The sequence below is a fragment of the Rana temporaria genome, chromosome 8 (assembly GCF_905171775.1).
Source record: "Rana temporaria chromosome 8, aRanTem1.1, whole genome shotgun sequence".
Classification (NCBI taxonomy): Eukaryota; Metazoa; Chordata; class Amphibia; order Anura; family Ranidae; genus Rana; species Rana temporaria.
Window position 1 is genome coordinate 165,347,359 of NC_053496.1, and position 26,610 is coordinate 165,373,968.

General features: G+C 49.0%; 1 protein-coding gene and 1 long non-coding RNA gene across 2 annotated transcripts in view; both read right to left on the bottom strand.

Moving 5' to 3' along the window:
• LOC120909924 (zinc finger protein 300-like) overlaps positions 1 to 26,610 on the bottom strand; it is a 196,851-nt gene that overhangs the window by 157,358 nt on the left and 12,883 nt on the right. The window lies entirely within an intron of this gene.
• Positions 10,586 to 15,278, bottom strand: LOC120909964. The gene is made up of 3 exons (XR_005741393.1): positions 15,137 to 15,278; positions 12,057 to 12,207; positions 10,586 to 10,840 (listed from the first exon to the last, which is right to left on the bottom strand). It is a non-coding gene; the product is annotated as an uncharacterized LOC120909964 (long non-coding RNA).

A 26,610-nucleotide genomic window follows, 5' to 3' on the forward strand; every position in this document is an offset into this window, starting at 1 on the left:
TCCCATGAGCTCCAGGGTGACTTTCCCGGGTCAGTCGGGCCACTTCCCTGGTGCCCATAGGAGATGCAGCTAGGCAAATGACATGGATTGCCCTAGGATCAGAGGACTGCCCATTCCTCCACACAGGAAACTGCGTGCCCCTCCCATGCCTGCATATCTGTAAACCTGAAGAAGTCTTTCCATAAGGTTCTAGCTGCCTGGCTGTCATTCATATCCTCGGGCTTCAAAGCTTTCCTAGTCAATGACCCAAAGACTGAAGAAATCAGAACTCCTGGCCTACTCACTTTGGCTACCGATTGACACAGAGGGGGGGATTTACTAAAACTGGTGCAGCTTCCCGGTTTTATTGTCAAGGGTTAATTGTACAAGCCAACGTTAGAAGCCAATTGGTTACTATGCACATCTGCACCAGATTCTGTGCCTCAGTTTTAGTATACACCCCCCCCCCCCATGTCAACAAAAGTCAATGGCCCGGATTCAGAAAGCACTTACGCCGACGTATCTCGATATACGCCGCGTAAGTGTAAATTTTCGCCGTCGTATCTGTGCGCCGTACCCACAGAACTAGATACGCCTAAAAAAATCGTCTTCTTCCGACCAACGTAACTTTCCTACCCCGGCGTATCGTGGGCGCTTATTTACGCTGGACGCATTATGCGCTCCCAATGATTTCCTATTCAAATATGCAAATGACCGAGATACGCCGATTCACGAACGTACATGCGCCTGGCGCAGTAGTATACGCCGTTAACGTAAGGCGTACGTCCGGCGTATAGTTACTCCTCCAAAAGCAGGGGTAAGTCATGTTAAGGTATGGACGTCAAAACAGCAGTCGTATTTTACGTCGTTTACGTGAGGCCTTGTACACACGGTCGAACGGTCCGGTGAAAACGGTCCGCCGGACCGTTTTCATCGGACATGTCCGCTGCCTGACTTTGGTCTGATGTGTGTACACACCATCAGACCAAAATCCCAGCTGACAGCGAACGCGGTGACGTGGCCGCGACGATGATGCGGTGACGTGCGCGACCCTGGAAGGTCAATGCTTCCACGCATGCGTCGAATCACTTTGACGCATGCAAGGGATTTCGGCCGAGCGGACATGTCCGATGAGTCGTACTGACCATCGGACATGGTTCCAGCGGACGAGTTTCTTAGCATGCTAAGAAACATTTGTCCGCTGGAAACCTGTCCGCTAGGCCGGGAATCCGGTCCGGTCGGCCGTACAGACGACCGAACATGTCCGCGGAAACTGGTCCACGGACCAGTTTCAGCAAACATGTTCGGTCGTGTGTACGAGGCCTGAGTCGTACGTGAATGGGGCTGGGCGTAGGTTACGTTCACGTCGTAGGCATTGAGCCGGCGTATCTTAGGGAGTATATGCCACTTGATTCTGAGCCTGAGTGCGCATGCGCCGTTCGTTAGGCCCTTCATTTGCATGGGGTCACGGTAATTTACATGTAGCACGCCCACTACCTTCCTACTTTGAATTAGGCGGGCTTACGCCGGCCAATTTACGTTACGCTGGCGCAAATATGGGAGCGAGTGCTTTGTGAATATTCAGCTTGCCTCTCAAAGTTACGTCGGCATAGCGCATACGAGATGCGCTACGCCGGCACAAAGATGCGCCTCTCTACCTGAATCCAGGCCAATGTCTTCAAGCAAGCAACTGAGGCCGGTAAGGAGCCAACCAACTAAATTTCACCCGGGTCTTGGCAGCAGCCAAAGAGATTTCCTGGAGATAGGGCATAATGTCATCCACATTCAAATCTGGTGCTTCATCTGTCTGCCTCATGGACTTCTGGGATATATCGAACATCTAGGAGGTAACAGATGTAACTCCAGAAAATACTGTACAAAGAACATAGGCCTATCCTCTTAGGGCCCGCCCCTGAGGAGAGCACAGTTTCATTTTTCTACCCGCTGGGATACAGCGGGTACTGGAAGGGGTAAAAGTGTAGCCGGGTGCATATCACGTTTTTATTTTACGAATAAATGAACCACTATATTACCGTTCGTTGAGGTAAATAAGCCAATTATCTTAGGCCCCGCCCCCCAAGGAGAGCACAGTTTGACCTGGGATACAGCAGATACTTGAAGGGAGAAGGAGTACAAGTAGTCGGGTGCATATGTTTGTATTTTATGAATAGATTTAACTAGGGTTGTCCCGATACCGATACTAGTATCGGTATCGGGACCGATACTAAGCATTTCCCCGAGTACTTGTACTCGGGGAAAATGCTCCGATACTTCACCCGATACCTGACCCGCCTGTATCCTCCTCCAGTTCCCCCCATCCGTTCTGCTCTCCCCCTCCATGTCCCCCCTTCTGTACCGCTGCTATCCTCCTTGGCTCTGCGCTCCCCCTCCATGCTCCGTGTCCCCCCTCCGTGCCGCTGCTATCCTCCTAGGTTCTGCTGTCACCCTCCGTGCCGAAGCTGTCACTCTCCATGTGGCAGCTGTCACCCTCCATGTCGCAGCTGTCACCCTCCGTGCTCCCTCCCCCCCCTTCATGCTGCAGCTGACAACCTCCGTGCTCCGCTCTCCCCCTCCATGCCGCAGCTGTCACCCTCCGTGCTCCGCTCTCCCCCTCCATGCCGCAGCTGTCACCCTCCGTGCTCCGCTCTCCCCATCCATGCCGCAGCTGTCACCCTCCGTGCTCCGCTCTTCCCCTCCATGCCGCAGCTGTCACCCTCCGTGCTCCGCTCTCCCCATCCATGCCGCAGCTGTCGCCCTCCGTGCTCCGCTCTCCCCCTCCATGCCGCAGCTGTCGCCCTCCGTGCTCCGCTCTCCCTATCCATGCCGCAGCTGTCACCCTCCGTGCTCCGCTCTCCCTATCCATGCCGCAGCTGTCACCCTCCGTGCTCCGCTCTTCCCCTCCATGCCGCAGCTGTCACCCTCCGTGCTCTGCTCTTCCCCTCCATGCCGCAGCTGTCAGCCTCCGTGCTCCGCTCTCCCCATTCATGCCGCAGCTGTCACCCTCCGTGCTCCGATCCCCCCCTCCATGCTCCGTGTCCCACCCTCCATGTCCTCCTCCTCTACCCCCTCTGTCAGGATGGAGAGCGGCGGTAGGAGCCGCTAAACCCGGCTCCTACCTTTTCCAAATGAACAGTGTCAGTGATCACTGACTCTGTTCATTCATATAACTGAAACATTGTAACCTGTGTTTACAATGCTTCAGTTTATGAAAGGAGAGGAGCCTCTGTCTCCTGTCCATTCATTTCCAGTGCAGCTGAAAAAGGGACTGTCCTTAGTCCCTTTCTCTGTCTCAAAGGTATCTCGTCAGTTAAGACCCCTGATATCTCACCACAACAGGGCTAAGAAAAAAAAACGTAGCAATAAATAAAAATAATTAATTGTAAAAAATAATACATATTAAAAAAAAAAACACACTGACACCCCCCCCCCCCCCAAGAAAGCATTGTAAAAAAAAAAAAAAAAATTGTGAAATTTTTAATTGTAAAATAGAAAAAAAAATACTGACAAATGACATTAAAAAAAAAGTATCGGCAATCGGTATCGGCGAGTACTTAAAACCCTAGATTTAACACCAAAATGCTGTACAGAAAAGTACATAGGCCAATTCTCTTTAGCCCTGCCCCTGAGGAGAGCATAGTTTGAATTTCTTACCCCCTGAGAGACAACAAGTACTGGAAAGGGTACAAGTGTAGCTGGGTGTTTATTACGTTTTTATTTTATGAACAGATGTAGCACCAAAATACTGTATATATATATATATATGTACACAGGCCAATCCCCTCAGTTCCCGCCCCTGAGGAGAGCACAGTATGCTTTTCCATACCGCCACTGTGCAATTTTGGTCAAGGAACCTATTAGTAAGTTCTGGAAAGCAGCAATAACACTGTCATGTATAATGGTCCTCAGCAGCTTACAGCGGGTAGAAAAGTAGAGTGAAAGTTTCTCTGGTGCAGAGACTAATATGACCTATGTACCGCACAGCACTGCGCTATAGGTCAAAGCTATATAAAGGTTTAATAATAATAATAATAATAATAGTGTGTGCCTAGAGATCCCCTGGGTGTAGAGACTGATGTAATTGTCTCAGTGTTCTCTGTACAATGCTGCAGAATATGTCATATAAATAACCAATAATACTATATGTAACAATGATGATAACACTAATCACAGAACAGCGACTAAAGTGAATATTTCGAAAGACTTTGTAAACACTGGACTATGACCTAACTTTCAAATTAAATAATTGACAGTATGTATAGCGGAGAGTGTAAACTCTTAAGGGGCGTGTCAGATGCAAATAATCCAATGTGTGTGACTGTAGTGGAGACATTATAATGTGAGCTCCTCAGGGGTGGGGCATGATATGAACTAGTTTACTTGTTTTAACACTTTCATATGATAGAGTTTAAATTGTGTGTGACTGTAGTAGAGGATATGGTCAGAGCTCCTCAATAGGGGGGAAATTATTGAAGGTGTAATGCAGTCTAGCACTGTAACAGTAAAAATGCATAACGGAGCACTCCTTAACCACTTTCGGACCGCCGCATGTACATATACGTCGGCAGAATGGCACGGACAGGCACATTGGCGTACCTGTACGTCCCTGCCTAGACGTGGGTCGGGGGTCCGATCGGGCCCCCCCCCGGTACATGCGGCGGTTCCCGTGGCTTCAGGAGCGATCCGGGACGAGGGCGCGACTATTCGTTTCTAGCCGCCCCCTCGCGATCGCTCCCCGGAGCTGAAGAACGGGGAGAGCCGTATGTAAACACGGCTTCCCCGTGCTTCACTATGGCGGCTGCATCGATCGAGTGATCCCTTTAATAGGGAGACTCGATCGATGACGTCAGACCTACAGCCACACCCCCCTACAGTTGTAAACACACACTAGGTGAACCCTAACTCCTACAGCGCCCCCTGTGGTTAACTCCCAAACTGCAACTGTCATTTTCGCAATAAACAATGCAATTTAAATGCATTTTTTGCTGTGAAAATGACAATGGTCCCAAAAATGTGTCAAAATTGTCCGAAGTGTCCGCCATAATGTCGCAGTCATGAAAAAAATCGATTATCGCTGCCATTAGTAGTAAAAAAAACTAAAAAAAAAAAAAACTATCCCCTATTTTGTAAACGCTATAAATTTTGCGCAAACCAATCGATAAACACTTATTGCGATTTTTTTTACCAAAAATGGGTAGAAGAGTACGTATCGGCCTAAACTGAGGGAACATTTTTTTTTATATATGTTTTTGGGGGATATTTATTATAGCACAAAGTAAAAAATATTGCATTTTTTTCAAAATTGTCGCTCTATTTTTGTTTATAGCGCAAAAAATAAAAACCGCAGAGGTGATCAAATACCACCAAAAGAAAGCTCTATTTGTGGGGAAAAAGGATGCCAATTTTGTTTGGGAGCCACGTCGCACGACCGCGCAATTGTCTGTTAAAGCGACGCAGTGCCGAATTGTAAAAACCCCTTGGGTCATTTAGCAGCATATTGGTCCGGTCCTTAAGTGGTTAAAGGTGGGTCAGCTCAATGCTGCTCATAAAACACTGAAAAAAAATCTTGAGCTAGTAAATTTGATAACCTGTCCCAAATATTACAATAAAAGATCAAAGAAATTGCAATAAATAAACACTCCAGGGACCCTCACCCCTTTGATGAATTCCCTACAAACATATTCCCACATCAGTGCTGTGGCTGGAAGTTCCCTCCTTGTGACTATTCTTGTGTGCCACAAGCTGGGCCTTCTGTGCAAACCATTTCCCACACCAAGAACATGAGTAGGCCAGTCCGCCAGTGTGAACTCGCTCGTGCCTCACTAGGTTTGACCTGTGGGTAAAGCATTTCCCGCACATGGAGCAGGGAAATGGTTGGTCCCCGGTGTGGATCCTCTCGTGAGTGACCAAGTTGGATTTCTGGGCAAAGCCTTTCCCACAGACGGAACAGGAGAATGGCTTTTCTTCGCAGTGAATGAGCTTGTGTGCGATGAAATGGGACCTCTTGGTGAAGGTCTTCCCGCATTCGGGGCAGGAGTAGGGCTTCTCCTCTGAATGAGTCCTCTGGTGCATGACGAAATGGGAGTTCCTGGCAAAGCTTTTCCCGCACTCCATACAGGTGTAGGGCTTGTCGGTGGTGTGCACCCTTTCGTGGAGGCCCAGAAAGGACTTTTGTACAAAGCCTTTTCCACAGATGGAGCACGAGAATGGGTAGTCGCCGGTGTGGATGATTTCGTGTTTCACGAGGTTGGACTTGTCGGTAAAGCTTTTACCACACAAGGAGCAGGAGTAGGGCTTCTCACCTGTATGAATTCTTTGATGGGTTACAAGATGGGACTTCTTCGTAAAGGCTTTTCCACATTGAGAACACGAATATGGCTTTTCCCCCGTGTGAATTCGTTCATGGACGAGTAAATGTGAATGCTTTGTAAATTGCTTTCCACAGTCCGAACGCGACAGCAGGATTTCACCTTCACGGGCAGCGAGGTGCGGATGAAGGACGACGCGTTGGGTAAAACAATTGGCATATTCAAAAGGCATGAACACCTCGCCTCGTCTTTGGCCTGTGTAATGGTCAACTGGGTGTGCGTGATGGGAAAACAATGGTCTGTGTATGGGAGGACCAGATAATAGATGTGCTCCGTGAAGCCCTGCATGGTTTGGGGTGATAGGGTTTTCTCTCGCAGACTCTTTTGTAACGTCATCATCTTCCTCAAGTCCATCATTTGGAGGATTATGGTGACGGAGCCGCAGTTCACACTTCTTGTATTGTCCGTCTGGAGGAGATAAAATACCAGAAATAGATATGATGATTGCTGGGCAAGTTCTTCAAATTGGAGGTATATGGTAGAATCTGGGACTCATAGCCAGATTCAGGTAGACGTGCCTAACTTTAGGCAGGCGTAGCGTATCTCATATACGCTACGCCGCCGTAAGTTAGAGAGGCAAGTACAGTATTCACAAACAACTTGGGCCAGATTCACAAAGAGATACGACGGTGTATCTACAGATACACCATCGTATCTCTGACTTACACTGGTCCTATCTATGCGCCTGATTCATAGAATCAGTTACGCATAGATAGGGCTGAGATCTGACAGTGTTACACTGTGTTACACTGTCGGATCTATTTTTAAAATTAAAAATGGCGCCGGGGGCGTTCCCGCTGATTTACGATAAATAATATGTAAATCAGCGAGATACGCAAATTCACGAACGTACGCGGACCCGACGCAGTCTTCTTACGACGTTTCCGTAGCGGCGTACCCGTCGTCTACTTACCCCTTCTTTTATCAGGCGCAGCCAATGTTAAGTATAGCCGGCGTTCCCGCGTCGAATTTGAATTTTTTTACGTTGTTTGCGTAAGTCGTTCTCGAATACGGACGGATGTCGTTTACGTAAGCGTCGAAACCACTGACGTCCTAGCGACGTCAGTGGGAGCAATGCACGCCGGGAAATTTCGCGGACGGCGCCTGCGCATTTAAATCGGCACGGGACCGCGCCTGATTTAAATAGTACACTCCCCTAGCCGCGGAATTTGAATTCCGCCGGGGGAGTTAGGATCCGCCGTCGCAAGTTTGGAGGTAAGTTGTTTGTGAATTAGCCACTTGCCTCCTAAACTTGCGGGAGCGGATCTTAATTCACGTAGATCGAGCGGATCTATAGATCCGCTGCGCTACGTGAATCTGGCCCCTTGTGTCCTAAGTTACGGCGGCGTAGTGTAAATGTGCCGGCGTAAGCGCGCCTAATTCAAATGTGGAAGAGGTGGACGTGTTTTATGTAAATTAAGCATGACCCCACGTAAATGACGTTTTGAAGGAACGGCGCATGCGCCGTCCGTGGACGTAACCCAGTGCGCATGCTCCAAATTACGCCGCAAAGACTCATTGGTTTCGACGTCAATGTAAATTACGGCCAGCCCCATTCACGGACGACTTACGCAAACGACGTAAAACGTGAAAAATTTGACGCGGTTCCAACGTCCATACTTAACATTGGCTGCGACATCTTTTTGGTGGTTTATCTTTACGCCTGAAAACGCCTTACATAAACGGCGTATCTTTACTGCGACGGGCAAGCGTAGGTTCGTGAATAGGCGTATCTCGCTGATTTCAGTATTCTAGGCGTAAATCAGCGTATACGCCCCTAGTGGTCAGCGTAAATAGACAGCTAAGATACGACGGCGGTCGTATCTTAGCAACATTTAAGCGTATCTCAATTTGAGAATACGCTTTTATATATACGACGGCGCAGATTCGGAGTTACGACGGCGTATCTACTGATACGCCGTCGTATCGCTACCTGAATCTGGCTATTAGTGTTCATTCCTCACCTGTGCTGATCTCTGGAGGAAGTTCCTCCTCCACGTTACCCCACTCATCACCCCTTTCGTCTGTGTCATCTTCATCTACGGCCTCAACTTTAATAATAATCAGGTCGTCATTCTACAAAAAACACAAAGCACAATTTAGGAACATTTTAAATAAATGAGAGATAACAAGATCAGCCCAATCACATTGGGAATGCTTCTTTATAGTTCTGCTTACCTGATCCTCCTGATGTTCCTGTGTGGAGTCCCGGGAATACAGAGGACGGGGACATCTCTCTGGGGGATTTCTGTTACTGGATCCATCTGTAGGAAACACACACTGACTGAATACATTGCTTCTATGGCCCAGATTCTTGTACACTGGGCGTATCTCTGCGGCGGCGTAACGTATCCGATTTACGTTACGCCGCCGCAAGTTTTTCAGGCAAGTGCTTTATTCACAAAGCACTTGCCTGTAAAGTTGCGGCGGCGTAGCGTAAATCACCCGGCGGAATTCAAATTCGGCGGGTAGGGGGCGTGTATCATTTAAATGAAGCGCGTCCCTGTGCCGAACGAACTGCGCATGCGCCGTCCGTAAAATATCCCAGTGTGCATTGCTCCAAATGACGTCGCAAGGACGTCATTGGTTTCGACGTGAACGTAAATGATGTCCAGTCCCATTCACGGACGACTTGCGCAAACGACGTAACTTTTTAAAACTTAGACGCGGGAACGACGGCCATACTTAACATTGGCTGCGCCTCATATAGCAGGGGCAACTTTACGCTGGGAAAAGCCTAACGTAAACGTCGTAACTTTACTACGTCGGCCGCGCGTTCATTCGGGAATTCGCGTATCTAGCTAATTTGCATACTCAACGCGGAATTCGACGGAAGCGCCACATAGCGGGCAAAAAAAAAAATTGCAGTTTAGATCCGAAGGCGTAAGAGACTTACGCCTCTCGGATCTAATGGATATCTATGCGTAACTGATTCTAAGAATCGGTCGCATAGATACGACGGGTCGGATTAGGACTTACGACGGCGTACATGGCGCTGCGCCGTCGTAAGTCCTTTAAGAATCTGGGCCTGAGTCTTTATATCAGAGGATGTGTGTATCTAGGGCAGTGGTTCTCAACCTGCCTAGTGCCGTGACCCCTTGATACAATTTTCCAAGTTGTGGGGACCCCTGACAGTAAAACTTTTCGTAGCGTGGGTTGTCAGCACCCAAGGCAAGACAAGTAACTTGCGCCCCTAACCAACGGATATTTAGCGCTCCCCGAGTCCCTTCCACTCGTTCAGTATTAAAACCCTTATGGTACATTTTAGGATGTACCACTCTCTCTCTTTTGTTCTCCTTTCTTTCCATTTTGTATCTCTCTATCCTAATTTCTTGTTTGTTATCCCCATCCCTCTCTAGCCATCTTTCTTGTTCTTTCTCCCCCTTTTTCTTTGTTCCTCCCCCTCTTTTCCTCTCCCTTCCATGTATTCTCTATTTTTATTTCTTCACTTGCTCTTTGGTGGGGGGAATGGGATGAGTGGCAGTGCTGGCAGGGAGTTGGGATGAGTGGCAATGCTGGGAAGAGTTCTGATCAGCCAACTTGGGTGCCTTTGATCAAGGTCATCTGCTGATCTGAGAACTGCAGTGGGGACTTTTAATGGCAACTATAATCACAGGTAGTGTTATTCACTGTGTCTCCCACTTTGTGGTTTCTCGCAGCAGTGACGCCTATGCCGAAATCAAGAGATAGGGTCTCCTTCAGCCCCTCCCACTTCACAGCTGGCCTCTAGTTTCTGCCCCCCCCCAGCCATCCCATAAACTGAATGGGTGGCTGCAAAGAGGCTGAGTGGGTGACCGTGGGCTCCAGGAACAGCCCAGCTGGGTGGCTAAGGGCTCCAGGGACAGCCTTGCTGGGTGGCTACGGGCTCCAAGAACAGCCCAGCTGGGTGGCTAAGGGCTCCAGGGACAACCTTGCTGGGCGACCACAAAAAGGTTGGGAGAAGCGGTGCAGGCTTCAGGAACAGCCCAGAGTTCGGCGTCCCCTGGCAAATCGTCATTCGACCCCCGAGGGGGTCCCGACCCCCCAGGTTGAGAACCACTGATCTAGGGGGATCCTCAATACTCTTCTCTCCTTTACAAGAAATGAAAGTCTCCTCTTACCCGGTGATGTGAGGGGCGGCCGCTTCTCCATCATGACGTCCTTGTAGAGATCCTTGTGTCCTTCTATATACTCCCACTCCTCCATGGAGAAATAGACAGTGACATCCTGACACCTTATAGGAACCTGACACACACAATGATACAGTCACCATCCAGACACATCCCTTGTCTGTTACTGGATAATGTCCCAGAATTCCTGGCACCGCTCACCTCTCCCGTCAGCAGATCAATCATCCTCTGGGTGACTTCTAGGATCTTCTTGTCATTTCCTTCTGATGTTAGAGAGAAAGATGGAGGCTCCATAATGGGGCACTTATTTCTATTCCACCATCCTGTGATATGTGGATGATATCTGGGTGTCACGCATCCTCCTGGCTCCTTTAAAGGCCCATAAATCTAAAAAAAAAATATATATATCAACATTTTTAGTAAATGCCAGACAGTAATATGACTGAAGGACCCTCAATGCTTTACATGTCCCTCTTCTGAAGGATAAAAAATAACAACAGTGCCATTGTAACACTCCCAGAATCCTCCTCACCTCTCCGGTCAGGTCTGTGTTTTATTAACCACTTAAGACCCGGACCATTACGCAGCTAAAGGACCTGGTCAGGTTTTGCGATTCGGCACTGCATCGCTTTAACAGACAATTGCTCGATCGTGCGACGTGGCTCCCAAACAAAATTGGCGTCCTTTTTTCCCCACAAATAGAGCTTTCATTTGGTGGTATTTGATCACCTCTGCGGTTTTTATTTTGTGCTCTATAAACAAAAATAGAGCGACAATTTTGAAAAAAAATCAATATTTTTTACTTTTTGCTATAATAAATATCCCCCAAAAACATATATAACATTTTTTTTGTTCCTCAGTTTAGGCCGATACGTATTCTTCTACATATTTTTGGTAAAAGAAATCGCAATAAGCGTTTATCGATTGGTTTGTGCAAAATTTATAGCGTTTACAAAATAGGGGATAGCTTTATTGCATTTTTATTAATTCTTTTTTTTTTTTACTACTAATGGCGGCGATCAGCGATTTTTTTCGTGACTGCGACATTATGGCGGACTCTTCGGACAATTTTTACACATTTTTGGAACCATTGTCATTTTCACAGCAAAAAATGCATTTAAATTGCATTGTTTATTGTGAAAATGACAGTTGCAGTTTGGGAGTTAACCACAGGGGGGCGCTGAAGGAGTTAGTGTTCACCTAGTGTGTGTTTACAACTGTAGGGGGGTGTGGCTGTAGGACTGACGTCATCGATCGAGTCTCCCTATAAAAGGGATCACTCGATCGATGCAGCGCCATAGTGAAGCACGGGGAAGCTGTGTTTACATACGGCTCTCCCCGTTCTTCAGCTCCGGGGAGCGATCGCGAGAGGGCGGCTAGAAAAACGAATAGCCGTGCCCTCGTCCCGGATCGCTCCCTGCGGGTATCCGACCGCCGCATGTAGCGGGGGGGGGGGGTCCCGACCCACGGAAAGGCGGGGACGTACAGGTACGCCAATGTGCCTGTACGTGCCATTCTGTGGACGTATATATACATGCGGCGGTCGTTAAGCGGTTAATAGAAATAAGAGTGCTGTCATGTGACCTCCCAGAATCCTCCTCACCTCTCCAGTCAGCAGGTAGATAATCTCCAGGGTGAGGTTTAATATCCTCTCTGTCATGTGACCGCGCTCCTTCTCCATTCTCCGTCATGAGATGTATTTTTGAGGCTTTCCCGTTATTTAGCTAGAGTTGTCAGCTCTGAACAGGAAATTCCTGTAAATCAAAAAGATCAACATATTGAGATAAATTACATCAGGGTCTCCATCAGAGCCCCCCCCCTTACATCAGGATCTCCATCAGAGCCCCCCCCCTTACATCAGGGTCTCCATCAGAGCCCTCCCCTTACATCAGGGTCTCCATCAGAGCCCCTCCCCTTACATCAGGGTCTCCATCAGAGCCCCTCCCCTTACATCAGGGTCTCCATCAGAGCCCCTCCCCTTACATCAGGGTCTCCATCAGAGCCCTTCCCCTTACATCGGGGTCTCCATCAGAGCCCTCCCCTTACATCAGGGTCTCCATCAGAGCCCCCCCCCCTTACATCAGGGTCTCCATCAGAGCCCCCCCCCTTACATCAGGGTCTCCATCAGAGCCCTCCCCTTACATCAGGGTCTCCATCAGAGCCCCTCCCCTTACATCAGGGTCTCCATCAGAGCCCCTCCCCTTACATCAGGGTCTCCATCAGAGCCCCTCCCCTTACATCAGGGTCTCCATCAGAGCCCTTCCCCTTACATCAGGGTCTCCATCAGAGCCCTCCCCTTACATCGGGGTCTCCATCAGAGCCCTCCCCTTACATCAGGGTCTCCATCAGAGCCCCTCCCCTTACATCAGGGTCTCCATCAGAGCCCCTCCCCTTACATCAGGGTCTCCATCAGAGCCCCTCCCCTTACATCAGGGTCTCCATCAGAGCCCTTCCCCTTACATCAGGGTCTCCATCAGAGCCCTTCCCCTTACATCAGGGTCTCCATCAGAGCCCTTCCCCTTACATCAGGGTCTCCATCAGAGCCCTTCCCCTTACATCAGGGTCTCCATCAGAGCCCCCCCCCTTACATCAGGGTCTCCATCAGAGCCCTCCCCTTACATCAGGGTCTCCATCAGAGCCCCTCCCCTTACATCAGGGTCTCCATCAGAGCCCCTCCCCTTACATCAGGGTCTCCATCAGAGCCCCTCCCCTTACATCAGGGTCTCCATCAGAGCCCTTCCCCTTACATCAGGGTCTCCATCAGAGCCCTTCCCCTTACATCAGGGTCTCCATCAGAGCCCTTCCCCTTACATCAGGGTCTCCATCAGAGCCCTTCCCCTTACATCAGGGTCTCCATCAGAGCCCCCCCCCCTTACATCAGGGTCTCCATCAGAGCCCTCCCCTTACATCAGGGTCTCCATCAGAGCCCCTCCCCTTACATCAGGGTCTCCATCAGAGCCCCTCCCCTTACATCAGGGTCTCCATCAGAGCCCCTCCCCTTACATCAGGGTCTCCATCAGAGCCCCTCCCCTTACATCAGGGTCTCCATCAGAGCTACAGTAGCCGGAATATGACAGCTGGGAACCCAGAAGTGATGTAATGCTAAAAGCTTCCGGGTTCATTAGACATAAAGGATTAGGGAATTGCAGCTCACTAACCCTTCCTAGAGGAACAGGAGAGCCTGGAAACTTGTGTGGACACATCTTCAGAGCCCCATAAAAGTGACCGAGTGGCTCTAAAGCCGCCTGGATCACTTTTACCTGAAACAACATTTATAAATGTACCTTGATAGACATGAGCCTACTCTCACACAACACTTATCGGGGGCTCCATCAGAGTCCCCCCTTACATCAGGGTCTCCATCAGAGTCCCCCCTTACATCAGGGTCTCCATCAGAGTCCCCCCTTACATCAGGGTCTCCATCAGAGTCCCCCCTTACATCGGGGTCTCCATCAGAGTCCCCCCTTACATCGGGGTTTTCATCAGAGTCCCCCCTTACATCGGGGTCTTCATCAGAGTCCCCCCTTACATCAGGGTCTTCATCAGAGTCCCCCCTTACATCAGGGTCTCCATCAGAGCCCCTCCCCTTACATCAGGGTCTCCATCAGAGCCCTTCCCCTTACATCAGGGTCTCCATCAGAGCCCCTCCCCTTACATCAGGGTCTCCATCAGAGCCCCTCCCCTTACATCAGGGTCTCCATCAGAGCCCCTCCCCTTACATCAGGGTCTCCATCAGAGCCCTCCCCTTACATCAGGGTCTCCATCAGAGCCCCTCCTCTTACATCAGGGTCTCCATCAGAGCCCTTCCCCTTACATCAGGGTCTCCATCAGAGCCCCTCCCCTTACATCAGGGTCTCCATCAGAGCCCCTCCCCTTACATCAGGGTCTCCATCAGAGCCCCTCCCCTTACATCAGGGTCTCCATCAGAGCCCTCCCCTTACATCGGGGTCTCCATCAGAGCCCCTCCCCTTACATCAGGGTCTCCATCAGAGTACCCCCTTACATCAGGGTCTCCATCAGCGTCCCCCCTTACATCGGGGTCTCCATCAGAGCCCCTCCCCTTACATCAGGGTCTCCATCAGCGTCCCCCCTTACATAAGGGTCTCCATCAGAGTCCCTCTTCACATCAGGATGGCCATACGAGTCCCCCATCCCTTCCATCAGAATCCCACTTTACATCAGCGTCCTCATCAGTAGGGATGAGCTCCGGCGTGTTCGCACAGTCCATGCAGAGCCCGCCAGGAGGTCGGCACGGCGCTGCGCTAATCACAGGCAGTGAGACATTTGCCGATCTCTGCAGCCGAGCATCGGGACAATGTCTTACTGCCTGTGATTAGCGCAGCACGGTGCCGACTTCCTGGCGGGCTCTGCACGTGGAGTGTGCGAACACGCGGGTGCTCATCCCTACTCATCAGTGCCCCTCTTACATCAGGACTCTGATTATCAAAGTACTTTGTTACATAAAGATCCCCATCGAAGCGTGGCATAGTGGGTGGTCATTGTAAAGGAGACTGTATAGTAAATAGTCATTGTACAATCAGATTGTACAGTGTATGCTCATTGTAAAGAAGATTGCACAGTCAGTTTATGAATTTTGGGTTTATAGACAGAGAAGATTTCCCACAATGCCTCTCTCCTTCCTTTCTCTATAGCCATGACTCCTCACTGCCCTCCAAAACTCACCAGCAACCCGAAATCAGCTTCACCGGAAGTACCTGTCCTTTTCATCCCAGACACTTCCGGGTTCAGCCTCTGCACCACTTCTATGGAAGGCTGGACACAACACAGAGAGCGCCGACCCAGCGCCCCCTGCTGGTCACCGCCCGCACTACTCTCCACCAGCTGTAATCAGCTGCGGGGGCCATTTTGTCGTAGCGCGCGTTCTGCGGACATAGAAGTACAATCCCACATTTCCGGCGGGCTCTACTACTTTTTCCTTAAACCCAGCATAGGAAAACATTTTCACCTTGTTCATTTAAATATAACTCAACCCAACCAATAAAAGCGGTTGGACGTTAGTGGGAATAAAAGTGAGACCAAGGGGAAGACTAGCCGCCATTTTGTCGTGGCCTAGAAATATTAAAGGCAATACAAGTGACAAATTACTACCCAGCATCCCTTGCTTTGGCCAGTGTCTGTTTCTTGTGCTGTCAAGTAGAAGTTCAGTTTTTAAGAGGGATTGGGTTCCAATGTCTATATTATTCCTTCATTTTGGATACAGTATGGAACCCAAATATATATTTTTTTTTTTTGCCATCTGTTCGCCATTGAGCGTCTTTTGCTGTTTGGGGAGATTTCACTTCACTTCCTGTCCCAAAGCTGTAACAGGAAGTGAAAATAAATTTGCGGCAGAAATCACTTGCTGTCACCATTGGAAGATTTCTCCTCTGTTCCTGTTCTGGCGACAACCAAAAATGTGGGATTTTCTTTGATTTTGACTATTGATAATAATGGTAATCAGAACAAATGGGGTGAGTCTCCGAGAGGCACAGACAGCTGTCAGGGGTTCTAATCACTCTCTAGTCCATCCAAAACTCAACGGGGTAGATTCAGAAAGCAATTACGCCTGCGTATCCATAGATACGCAGCATAATTGCTAAGTAGCGCCGGCGTATCTACTTTCTGTATTCAGAAAGCTAGATACGCCGACTGTAGCCTAAGATACCACTGGCATAAGTCTCTTATGCCGTCGTATCTTAGGGTGCATTCTGACGCTGGCCGCAAATTGCATACTAACGCCGATTCACAAACGTACGCGCGGCCGGCGCTCGTTTTTTTACGTAGTTTGCATACGTCGTTTTCGCCGTAAGGCTGCTCCTGCTCTTAGGAGGCGCAGCCAATGGTAAGTATGGACGTTGTTCCCGCGTCACGATTTTCAAATTTTACGTCGTTTGCGTAACTCGTTCGTGAATGGCGCTGGACGCCATTTACGTTCACGTCGAAGCCAATGACGTCCTTGCGACGTCATTTACCGCAATGCACGTCGGGAAATTTTCCCGACGGAGCATGCGCAGGAACGCGCCTAATTTAAATGATCCACTCCCCCTACGGGATCATTTAAATTACGCGCGCTTACGCCGGCCCCTTTTACGCAACGCCGCCGCAAATTACGGAGCAAATGCTTCGTGAATGCATCGTAGCTCCAGTAATTTACGGAGGAGTAGCGTAAAAACGATACGCTGCGCCGCCGTATCAGTGCGTGCCCCTACCTGAATCTGGGCCAATGTATTCTTCTAGTTATGCTTTAACCCTTTTACTGCCTGTGTCTAATGCCATACATTGGTGGTGGAGGAGGAGGAGGGGTTTACACCCCCCTCCCCCATAAGTGTCGTGTGAGAGTAGGCTCGTGTCATTTCAAAATGTTGTTTCAGGTAAACGTGATCCAGGCGGCTTTAGAGCCACTCGGTCACTTTTATGGGGCTCTGAAGATGTGCCCACACAAGTTTCCAGGCTCTCCTGTTCCTCTAGGAAGGGCTAGTAAGCTGCTAGAGCTGCAATTTCTTAATCCTTTATGTCTAATGAACCCGGAAGCTTTGAGCATTCCATCACTTCCAGGTTCCCAGCTGTCATATTCAGGCTACTATAGCCAAACAAAAGCAGCTAATCAAGCGTGATCTGTGCTCGATTAGCTACAGTGAAGGGCAAGGGGAGACGTTGGTGGTCTTATACCTGCCCCCCCACTGCCAGAACACACTAGTCAGCATTCGCAGCCATTGGCTGAGAGCTCTGATTGGGTGCCGATCGGCTGCTGGTTTTCCAGCATACTCATTTGACAGGAGCCGGTCGTGAGATCAGTGGGACAAGGACCTGTACACACGGGTTTAATGCAGGTGATTAGAGGGCTTGTGATAACAATCTATTAAGATGATGACAACATTTTTTATAAAATAAATGATCTAAAAATAGGATGAAAAATAAAGGCACCCCCGTACACAATCCAATGCAATCATATTTTCTCTCTAATCACAGTGCCCCTTGCAATCATGCCCCCCCTTTTCTCTGTAATCACAGTGCCCCTTGTAGTCATGCCCCCCCTTTTCTCTCCAATCACAGTGCCCCCTGTAGTCATGCCCCCCCTTCTCTCTAATCACAGTGCCCCCTGTAGTCATGCCCCCCCTTTTCTCTCTAATCACAGTGCCCCTTGCAGTCATGCCCCCCCTTTTCTCTGTAATCACAGTGCCCCTTGCAGTCATGCCCCCCCTTTTCTCTGTAATCACAGTGCCCCTTGTAATCATGCCTCCCCCTTTTCTCTGTAATCATAGTGCCCCTTGCAGTCATGACCCCCTTTTCTCTCTAATCACAGTGCCCCTTGCAGTCATGACCCCCTTTTCTCTCTAATCACAGTGCCCCTTGTAGTCATGCCTCCCCCTTTTCTCTCTAATCAGTGCCCCTTGTAGTCATGCCTCCCCCTTTTCTCTCTAATCACAGTGCCCCTTGTAGTCATGCCCCCCTTCTCTCTAATCACAGTGCCCCTTGTAGTCATGCCCCCCCTTTTCTCTGTAATCATAGTGCTCCATGCAGTCATGCACCCGCAATTTTCTTTCTAATCAGTGCCCCTTGCAGTCATGCCCCCCCTTTCTCTCTAATCACAGTGCCCCCTGTAGTCATGCCCCCCCTTCTCTCTAATCACAGTGCCCCCTGTAGTCATGCCCCCCCTTCTCTCCAATCACAGTGCCCCTTGTAGTCATGCCCCCCCTTCTCTCTAATCACAGTGCCCCTTGTAGTCATGCCCCCCCTTTTCTCTGTAATCATAGTGCTCCATGCACCCGCAATTTTCTCTCTAATCAGTGCCCCTTGCCCCCCCCCCTTTCTCTCTAATCGCAGTGCCGACGGATGACAAGCTCCTCTTTGCTCACTGAGCGGGGAGGGGCTTGTCGGGCACCACTGTCTCCTATGGAGGGATCTGCTGAAAATGGACAGCATGTTCGTTTCCATCAGATCTTACCCGATCCGATCCGCATGGACGGATGGGGACGTGCCTCCCATACGTCTGTTTTTAGCGGATCGGATGTCAGCGGACATGTCTCCGCTGACATCCGACGCTCCATAGGATTGCATGGAGCGGCCGCTCAGGTCCGCCGTCAAAACTGACAGGCGGACCGAACGGTCCGTCGTGTGAATGAGGCCTACGGGATCAGCTCCTTTCTTTAGAAAACCTACAGTACAACGGAAATCTGGTGTCACAGCTGTAGCCTCGAGTCTTAAGCCGCGTACACATGACCATTTTTCATGTCATGGTAAAAACAACGTTTTTCGCAACGTGATTCCTGCCAAGCCTGCCTTGCATACACACGATCGTGAAAAAAAAAATGCTCGAGCAAAGCGCGGTGACGTACAACACGTACCACGGCACTATAAAGGGGATGTTCCATTCGAATGGCGCCACCCTTTGGGCTGCTTTTGCCGATTTCATGTTAGTAAAAGTTTGGTGAGAGACAATTCCGCGCATTTCAGTCTTCGTGCTTTTCAGTCTGTTACAGCGTGATGAATGTGCCATCTCCATTACGAATGTTAGTTTTACCAGAACGAGCGCTCACGTCTCATAACTTGCTTCTGAGCATGCGTGTTTTTTTCCCGTCGTTAAAGCCTACACACGACCATTTTTCACGACGTGAAAAACTATGAGAAAAATTAGAGCATGTTCTAAGTTTTTAATGCCCATTTTTCACATCGAGAAAAATGCTCTGGAGCCCACACACATGATCGTTTTTAACCACTTAACGCCCGCCGCACGACTATTTACGTCGGCAAAATGGCACGGACAGGCAGAAGGGCGTATATATACGTCCTTGCCTTTCCGCGGGTCGGGGTCCGATTGGGACCCCCCGCTGCGTGCGGCGGGCAGATTCCCGCGGGGAGCGATCTGGGACGACGGCGCGACTATTCGTTTCTAGCCGCCCCCTCGCGATCGCTCCCCGAGGCTGAAGAACGGGGAGAGCCGTATGTAAACACAGCTTCCCCGTGCTTCACTGTGGCGGCTGCATCGATCGAGTGATCCCTTTTATAGGGAGACTTGATCGATGACGTCAGTCCTATAGCCACACCCCCTACAGTTGTAAACACACACTAGGTGAACCCTAAATCCTACAGCGCCCCCTGTGGTTAACTCCCAAACTGCAACGGTCATTTTCACAATAAACAATGCAATTTAAATGCATTTTTTGCTGTGAAAATGACAATGGTCCCAAAAATGTGTCAAAATTGTCCGAAGTGTCCGCCATAATGTCGCAGTCACGAAAAAAATCGCTGATTGCCGCCAATAGTAGTAAAAAAAAAAAAAATAATAATAAAAATGCAAAAAAACTATCCCCTATTTTGTAAACGCTATAAATTTTGCGCAAACCAATCGATAAACGCTTATTGCGATTTTTTTTACCAAAAATAGGTAGAAGAATACGTATCGGCCTAAACTGAGGAAAAAACATTTTTTTATATATGTTTTTGGGGGATATTTATTATAGCAAAAAGTAAAAAATATTGCATTTTTTTCAAAATTGTCGCTCTATTTTTGTTTATAGTGCAAAAAATAAAAACCGCAGAGGTGATCAAATACCACCAAAAGAAAGCTCTATTTGTGGGGAAAAAAGGACGCCAATTTTGTTTGGGAGCCACGTCGCACGACCGCGCAATTGACTGTTAAAGCGTCGCAGTGCCGAATCGCAAAACCTGGCCTGGGCATTTAGCAACAAAATGGTCCGGGGCTTAAGTGGTTAATGACCAATTAAAAAAATTGCTTTTTTCACGTCATAAAAAACAGTCATGTGTACGTGGCATTATAACTCATCTAAAGAGAACTTGACAGGACTAAAGGACAAGCCTGATGTTAACAGAACTCAATAGCTCAAGCTGGAATATATGCTCTTTGTCTGAAGTTCCGGAGACAGAGCATCTAAAAAAGGATCAGCTCCTTTCTTCAGAAAACCTACAGTACAATTGAAATCTGTTGTTACAGCTGTACCGCGTATGTCTGAAATGTTCATTTTTGTGAAAACTGATTTTATAAAAAAAATAGTAAAAAACATAAATTTAAAACGGCAAAAACACATGTATAAAAAAGGGCCCCAAAACGAATTTCCCTATATAAGCCACCACTCATTTCCTTGTCAGATTGTCGTAGATCCAACATTGAGAACCTCTATAATAAATGAATACAGACTGCTTTAGTTAAATAATTTATTTTACTCCTTCACATAACGTTGATATATTCTGCATCATTTTACAAAAACGCAATTCTGCATTCTTGCGATGGCCGCTAGGTGGCGTTCCCGTTGTGCTCAGCGTATAGTATGCAAATTGCATACTAACGCAGATTCACAACGTTACGCGAGCCCTGCGTACGCAGTTTACGTCGTTTGCGTACGGCGGTTTTCGCGTAAGGCTGCCCCTGCTATTAGCAGGGGCAGCCAATGTTACGTATACCCATCGTTCCCGCGTCGCGAAATTTGAACTTTACGTAGTTTGCGTAAGTGAATCGTGAATGGCGCTGGACGCCATTCACGTTCACTTTGAAGCAAATGACGTCCTTGCGACGTCATTTGCCGCAATGCACGTCGGAAAAGTTTCCCGACGGAGCATGCGCTCTACGATCGGCACGGGAAAGCGCCTAATTTAAATGATTCCCGCCTCCTACGGGATCATTTAAATTGCGCGCGCTTACACCGGGCATTTTGCCGGAGCACCCACGCAATTTACGGAGCTACTGCTCCGGGAATCGCGGGTAGCGCAGAAAATTTGCGTGGGCGCAGGGCAAAAACGTTGCCCTGCGCCTCCGCAAAAAATGCGCAAATGTACCTGAATCTACCCCAATGTTCCCACCATAATCATATGGACAGTACTTTTTTTTAGTGAAGTAAATTGTACTTTTTGACCTTTTACTTACCTGTCATTCTGCCCTTTACATATCTCAAGACGTACTGCCTCCCCCCACCACTACACGGGGGTAGATTCAGTAACATCTGCGCTTTTTTTACGTAGGTCGCAGGGCACCGTTTTTGCCCTGCGCCCCCGCAAATTTGCTCCGCTGCCCTTGATTCACGGAGCAGAAGCTCCGTGAATTGCGCGGGCGCGCCGGCAAAATGCCCGGCGCTAGAGCACGCAATTTAAATGATCCCGTAGGGGGCGTGGATCATTTAAATTAGGCGCGTTCCCGCGCCGAACGTAGTGCGCATGCTCCGTCGGGAAACTTTCCCGACGTGCATTGCGGCAAATGACGTCGCAAGGACGTCATTTGCTTCAAAGTGAACGTGAATGGCGCTGAATCACTTACGCAAACTACGTAAAATTCAAATTTCGCGACGCGGGAACAATGGGTATACGTAACATTGGCTGCCCCTGCTAATAGCAGGGGCAGCCTTACGCGAAAACCGCCGTACGCAAACGACATAAACTGCGTACGCAGGGCTCGCATAACGTTGTGAATCGGCGTTACTATGCAATTTGCATACTATACGCTGAGCACAACGGGAACGCCACCTAGCGGCCAACGTAAGAATGCAGCCTAAGATATGAGGGCATAAGAGCCTTATGCCACGCATATCTTAGGCTGTAGTCGGCGTAACAAGCTCTCTGAATCAGGAGAACTCGTTACGCCGGGGCAAGTAAGCAATTGCGCTGCGTAACTATGGTTACGCAGGCGCAATTGCTCTCTGAATCTGGGCCACTGAAATTGTAACCCTCCGTCCAGGGAACCACAGTGCCACCAGCAGGTGATCCAGGTCCTGATAGTCTCACTCCACTACTTCCAACACAACTTTTTTTTTTTTATTGAAAAGCCTATGGCGTGCAAAACACCCAAAAAAACTCCACCCGGTGCAAAAAAAATGTGCACACACATAGAGAGTGACACAAAAACGTGCAACGGGTGCTACGTCAAATAGTCCTCCATAAAGAAGGACCTGACCCCCCCCAGGGAGTTAGGCTCCTGACCGGGACTAAGGTATTCAAATGGTCTGAGCAGCCTAGCCGACACGGACCCCATTATTTGGAGGGTCTGCCGTAACAGAACCCTCCCAGTACTAGGTGGGGCTCCCCCGAAGGGAGACCCCATGAGAGCAAGCGAACTAAGCCAGAAGCCATGTCCACCTACTGCCAAGATGTTCAGGGCTGGCCCGAGGACCGACACCCTACTAATCACTCATGACAAAACGTGACACCAAACAATAAAATACATAAAAGTGACAAACACGGGGGTAAATAATAAAAAGTGGGGGCGAAGAAAGATGAGGGACAGTAAAAGTGACCATCGTGCAATACGATGGCCGACCCTCTGGCCAGGAATCAAAAATTCCTCTGGTTCTAGCCAAAAGGCCCGGCCCTAGAGGCAGGTGTAAAAAAAAGTGCGATATGGTGACGTGACCATGGTGCCAAAAAAGCAAAAGTGTCGGTAAAAACACTAGTGCAATTACGGCACCCCTGGACTGCCACTCCAGGGGCACATCACCATAGGCTTTTCAAACAACCCTGACCCATAGCCCAGACCGATGCAGCCCCACCCCAGCCAGGAAGGTACCAGAACACTGAGAGCCTGTAGAGAGCTTGTGGAGAACCCCGGTCGCTGGGCCTCCACCGCTCACACCTAATTATATTCGGCAGTACCGGCCAATTCCCCTCAATAACACCGACAGGAGACAGTCAGATAGTGTACGGACATGGTACAGGAGACAGTCAGAGAGTGTACAGTCATGGTACAGGAGACAGTCAGAGAGTGTACAGTCATGGTACAGGAGACAGTCAGAGAGTGTACGGACATGGTACAGGACTTGATGTCGCGAAGTTTACATTTTACGTCGTTTGCGCAAGTGAATCGTGAATGGCGCTGGACGCCATTTACGTTCACTTTGAAGCAAATGACGTCCTTGCGACGTCATTTGCCGCAATGCACGTCGGGAAAGTTTCCCGACGGAGCATGCGCACTACGTTCGGGAACGCGCCTAATTTAAATGATCCACGCCCCCTACGGGATCATTTAAATTACGCGCCCTTACGCCGGGCATTTTTGAGGAGCGCCCACGCAAATTACGTGGCTACTGCTTCGTGAATGAAGCGTAGCGCAGATAATTTGCGGGGGCGCAGGGCAAAAACGGGACGCTGCGCCTCCGTAAGAAGTGCGCAGCGGTACCTGAATCTGGCCCACTGTCACCAGAGCACACAGGGAGTCAGAATCAGGTGGGATCTGCTGGCTTTTGGGAGACCCCCACTGGTGGGCACTGGAATTACAACCCTCCTCCCAGGCAACCACAGTGCCACCAGCAGGTGATCTAGGTCCTGACAGAGTCAAATGATCCCCATACCAAACAGAGATGCAGGGCAGCAGGGCAAGGTGAGTGTATGAGCAACTGGGGAGGGCAGACGTTAAAGCGGAGTTCCGGCCACAATTTCCCTTTTTAAATATAAATACCCCTGTAATACACAAGCTTAATGTATTCTAGTAAAGTTAGTCTGTAAACTAAGGTCCGTTTTGTTAGGTTGTTACAGCATTTAGACACTTTATAAAATAGAAATTGACTGGGGCCATCTTAAGTGTGGGCATCATGAAGCCAGACTGTATGACTTCCTGGATTTCAGCCTTGCAGATCTCGCACATGCTCAGTGCTGCACAAGCAGTGTCAGATCAGGTTTCAGCACCTGTGCTGTCCAAGTCACATGATTCTTTGAGACTGGGGAGTGCACAGACTCCTGGAAAGTTACACCCACTACATTCCCAGGAGTCTGTGCGGTGTAGGTTAGGAAGCATTAAGCACCTAGGTGCAGGAAGTGGGAAGATTAATTATTCTGCCTAGCAACAACACTTTGAAGGCATCTAAAAAAAAAAAAATGTTTGTAAAGGACTAATGACATTTTTTTAAAACTACTGATGTAATGTTATATTTATGGGTGGAACTCCACTTTAAGGAAACCTGGCAATGTCGCTCTGTCCCTGACACCATAACGTGCTTTCACTTGTGAGAATGCTGATGAGAGATCAAAGTCGCTTTTCTAGTGAAACTCTTCCCGCAAGCCGAACAGGAAAACGGCTTTTCTCCGGTGTGAGTCCTTTCATGCGTGGCCAAATTAGACTTCTGGGTAAAACGCTTTGCGCACGCAGAACACGAGTACGGCTTCTCGTCGGTGTGAGTTCGTTCATGCGTGACTAAAAAAGCTTTTAGGGCAAAGACTTTCCCGCACATGGAACAGGAGAACGGCTTCTCCCCCGTGTGAATCAGCTCATGGCGGTCTAGACGCGCTTTGTCTGGGAAGGGTTTGCCACAATAAGAGCAGGAATATGGCTTCTCCCCCGTGTGAATCCGGAGATGTTTGACGAGGTCTCCTTTCAGAGTGAAACATTTCCCGCACTCGGAGCAGGAAAACGGCTTCTCTCCTGAGTGGAACTTATGGTGGCGAGCCAGGATGGCCTTGTCAGTGAAGCATTTCCCGCACAGTGAACAGGAATAGGGCTTCTCCCCCGAGTGGATTTTTTCATGTGTCACGAGGTGGGCCTTTTGGGTAAAGACCTTCCCGCATTCGGAACACGAGAAAGGCCGCTCCCCGGTGTGAATCCGCTCATGGGCAAAAAGCTTAGTCCTCTGGGAGAAACTCTTTCCGCATTCGGAACACAAGAACTTCTTAGGGCGTCTGCCGGCAGCGGGATGGCGGGAATCGGGTGGCGGATCTGTATTTGGAAGTCCACGATGAAGGTCTGCTATCCTGGTGTACTGTCCATCTGGTGAAGATAAGAAACAGAGGTGTAGTAGGATAAGGAGGGAGTTCCAGGTTGTACCAGGTAACTTTTAACCACCTCATTACTGAACACTTTTACCCCGTTCCTGCCCAGGCCAATTTTCAGCTTTCAGCACTGTCGCACTTTGAATGACAATTACTCTAATTTTTATCATTTTTTTTTTTAAGACAGATAGAGCTTTCTTTTGGCAGTATTTATTCACCACTGTGGGGTAGATTCAGGTAGCTTTGCGCAGTTTTTACGGAGGCGCAGCGCACCGTTTTGCCGCTGCGCCTCCGCAAATTACCTGCGCTACCCTTGAATCACGGAGCAGTAGCTCCGTAAATTGTGTGGGCGCTCCGGCAAAATGCCCGGCGTAAGCGCGCGCAATTTAAATGATCCCGTAGGGGGCATGGATCATTTAAATTAGGCGCGTTCCCGCGCCGAGCGTAGTGCGCATGCTCCGTCGGGAAACTTTCCAGACGTGCATTGCGGTAAATGACGTCGCAAGGACGTCATTTGCTTCAAAGTGAACGTGAATGGAGTCCAGCACCATTTAGGATTCACTTACGCAAACGACGTAAGTTTCAAATTTTGCGACGCGGGAACGACGGGTATACGTAGCATTGGCTGCCCCTGCTAATAGCAGGGGCAGCCTTACGCAAAAACCGACGTACGCAAACAACGTAAACTGCGTACGCAGGGCTCGCGTAGGGTTGTGAATCGGCGTTAGTATGCAATTTGCATACTATACGCTGACCACAACGGGAACGCCACCTAGCGGCCTGCGTAAGAATGCAGCCTAAGATATGACGGCATAAGGAGCCTTATGCCAGTCATTTCTTAGGCTGCAGTCGGCGTAACAAGGTTCCTGAATCAGGAGCATTCGTAACGCCGGCGCAGGTAAGCAATTGCGCTGCGTAACTATGGTTACGCAGACGCAATTGCTCTTTGAATCTACCCCTGTGTTTTTTATTTTTTGCGCCTAACAATGCAGCCTGTGTCCGCCAATGCAGCCTGTGACGGTATTAGAATGATATCCCCGTCAAACATTCCCTTCTTCCATAAAGAACATCACCCAATATTCCACGAGGAGGAACATTCGTGCAATCGCCCAATAAGCCACACATGAGTCAGAGCTTACTGCTGGAACAAGACAGTTTAATGGCAGCTTGCTGCTGGTATATATGCAGTTTACAAGCTAAATCCTCAATCAAGGAACAATGAACTCTCCACCCCCTTTCCACACACAGTGGGGCTTCTCATACAGATTATAGGCAGACACTTCGGAGTCGACCCTGAAAACATTTCTTTAGATAATGACATCAGTGAAGGTAATTACTAGTTGTAACAGAATACGTTATCTAGACAGTCTGGCCCCGCATATATAAGAGATAATTACCACAATGAAGCAATCAGAATAATTAACATGAGCCCCTTCTAATCACAGTAACAGTAAACA